The sequence below is a fragment of the Octopus bimaculoides genome, chromosome 5, assembly GCF_046866305.1.
Source record: "Octopus bimaculoides isolate indiv1 chromosome 5, ASM4686630v1, whole genome shotgun sequence".
Lineage (NCBI taxonomy): Eukaryota > Metazoa > Mollusca > Cephalopoda > Octopoda > Octopodidae > Octopus > Octopus bimaculoides.
The window spans coordinates 118,270,297-118,273,709 of NC_142932.1; positions in this window are offsets into that span (position 1 = coordinate 118,270,297).

A 3,413-nucleotide genomic window follows, 5' to 3' on the forward strand; every position below is an offset into this window, starting at 1 on the left:
AATAACAAGACCTGTCAAAAGGACGGATGATTATAGTGTATGTTCAAACAATTGTCTAGCAACATAACGGGCACCCAAAATATCCGAGATGTTCGGAGTTTGGAAGATCACAGGAAATGATCACAGGAAATGAGCTTTTGTGAAGGCATGTCTCTTAGATTAAGTGACATATCAATCGGAAATTCAGGGAATGGCATTGAACATTTTGTAGATCTACTGCTTGTGCATGAGATCATGGCACTTCTGCATTTCCAAGACTACTATTCATAGTAATACTAGACATCCTGGCCTAGTGTGTCTCTGAATCCTTTCAATGTGGTGGAGAGGGTGTATGATGTACTGTTCAACCTAAAATGTTATGTTGTACAATTGCCAACGAGGCGACAACCCGATGACCACTCAAGTAAGTGGGGAGCACGGAACCTGCGGACACGAAGCCGGTGTAAGCCGACTGAGGCTGCCATAACTACACACGGTCATTGCTAGCATTTTGCATGGACAGTGGTCAGTGATGGTCTTCCATTGTGATGAAAGGACAGCCATCATCTTCAACATGCATTATTATTATTATTATTATTATTCAGTAGTTTTATTTTTATAACGTGCTTTCACTTCACTACCGAGCGCAGCTCTGTGCGCCTTGGGTATGTGCTGTGGTTTGCTGTGGTGCTCTTATGTTTACTGTATTGAAAGTGTTTTGCGTAGAATGTGTGCAGTAGCCAGTAGTGCAATTTTCTGTATGTTATATATATTTGTAAGTCCTGGTGTTTTTGTTATGTATTTGTCTGAATATATTTTTTATTATACCTAAGGCCCCTACTATGATAGGAATTGTTTCAGTTTTTAGACTCCACATTCGAGTTATCTCTATTTCCATATTATTATTATTATTATTATTATTATTATTATTATTATTATTATATATATATATATATATATATATATATATATATATATATATATATATATATATATATATATATATATATATAAGCGTGAGTGTGTGTATGTGCGTGCGTGTGTGTTTGTTCGTATTATGCGCCGTATGTACGGCATAGATTGATTTATGTGGTGAGGCTCCATTCCGAGTGTTCTGTAGTTCTTGAACTTGAAGGGACATCCTAATCATTATTGCCAGGTTCATTTTGACCGGGAAAAGTTAAAACATCTGTCAGGATGCCATGTCTGGGTTAAATTGATTTCGAGGGATAGAAAAACCTCGCATTAATTTTGACAAGAGAAAGATGTTCGGATATAAATGTTGCAGTCGCAACAAAACCATCATTTGCAACGCTTATGATTGCCAATCGAAAATGTTGTAACAGTGTTGTACGAGATTTCGTCATTTAAATCCTGTGACGTACAAATGTCTCACTATCATTTCATTTCTTGATTCTTTTTATATTTTATAATATCCTACGGCAATGAGGAAGCTGCGTGAGAAATCATATCCGCACAAATGCAAGGTTATTTTGAAAGTAAAAATAAAAAATATGGATGAATGTGAGCCGGCTATCAATAGACAAACTGGGGTTATGAATGTACTCACACGTACACACGCACGCACACGTGTATATAACCATTCGTCATATTGGACCACGGAACTCAACACGTATTTTTTCTTTCTCTCTGTTCATCTTATTCCTTACTGTCGAAGAGCGTAGGCTCGAAACGTAAAAGACGTTTCCATTTTTGCTAAGCGTCAAAATATACTTTGGGACGGTCATTTTCTTTTTATTCTTGCCAAATAATTAAACACACGCACTATATATTCGTCCTTCACTTGTTTATTATTGTTCTTATTTAATCTTATGACTTTTGTCTAGAAACCTTTCATCACACCAATGTAACCTCTTCAGCGAGTCGACCATGACTGCGTTTCCTCCAGTTCTGTCTAGTTCATTATGTTTCTCTTGAGACAGAATGTTAACCTGGTGTATTTTCATTCACAGAAGACTTACGAAATACTTCACCTGGATTAATATCCCTTATTAAGCCTCCTTTCTTTTATATATGAATAATTACTAAGGTAACTTATATATATTTCGAACAATGTAAATTGTCAATCGTTTGCAGTAATTACATTTCCAAATGACCACCTTTCACCTTGATCATAGCCTGCAAACGAGTGGTCACTGTTTTGCGTGAGCGTCTCACCACCTCTTCATCCAGCTTCACCCATGAAATCCGAACGGCTTTCTTCAGATCAGACACATTTGAATAGGAGCAAGCAGACAAAATACTCTCTAAAATGTATTCGACAACAAAGTCCATAGGATTGATATATGGACTTGAGGGAGACCATATCTGCTGTAATGCTCTTTGAACCACCTCTGTATCAATTTATTTGGATGTGTGGCCCTAAGATGTAAAACCATGAAAGGTTTCTGTGACCCAGGGTAACGCTTTCTCATACAACACCTCCACATAAACTTCACATTCGATCTTGACGCCAGCATCAATGAAGCTCAAGGGAGACTTGGACCTATCAGATGCATCTGGTGCTCACACCATGTGTGAAGCTGGCTTTGGAAGGTGTAAGTTACTCCTACATTCGGGTAAGTATCCTGCAGTACGTGTATAAAACCTGCCATTCTACCTGTTGGTAACTGCCTCCACAGGGAAGATCTTCTCGTCGGACCAGATCAACACTTTGTTGGCGGCATGCTTCATCTCAGCTGATATGGTTTTACTCTTGTCAAGCAGAGTCTTCCTTGAAGCTGCTGAAATTAACTGCCCGGATTTGTTTATTGTATGCATTTAGATTTCAATCCTCTTTAAAAATCCTGTACATTGATAATTTAGAAATATCAGGAGCTTTAGCAGTTTTTCTTGCACTCCTGCCGGGATTACGGTTGATTTTCAACTACACAGCTATAAGCAATTCAATAAGAATTGATCGTTTCCTACCAGAAATTGGCTTGATAGAGGTAATAGCGGACTCTATATATTCTTTTCGGGTATTGAACAACGTTTTGTAATGTCTTTGTTGCTAACTCCAGCTGCTTTCAAAACGACAATCTGGTCCCGTTTTGATTTCAATGCCTTGTATGTTTACAAACCTGTTATGGACGAACGAAACAATAGACACATGAACAAAAGACATATACAAATCTTGATGTAAAATGGAGATAATATTACCTGAAGTGATATTCTTTAGGAAGAGTCTAAAACATAAGACGCCCTGTATATATATATATATATATGTATGTATGTATGCATGAAAATATTGACCGAAAGCGCACGAACACATTAGAAAAAAACTTCTCGTAATATCCTGATAAAAGATTTTACAACTGTTTTATGGAGAATAATGTTTTTAAAATAATCCACTTTATACTTAAAAAGTGTACTAGTAAATAATTTCCAGAAAGACTTTCAAATATGTATGTATGTATGTATGTATGTATGTA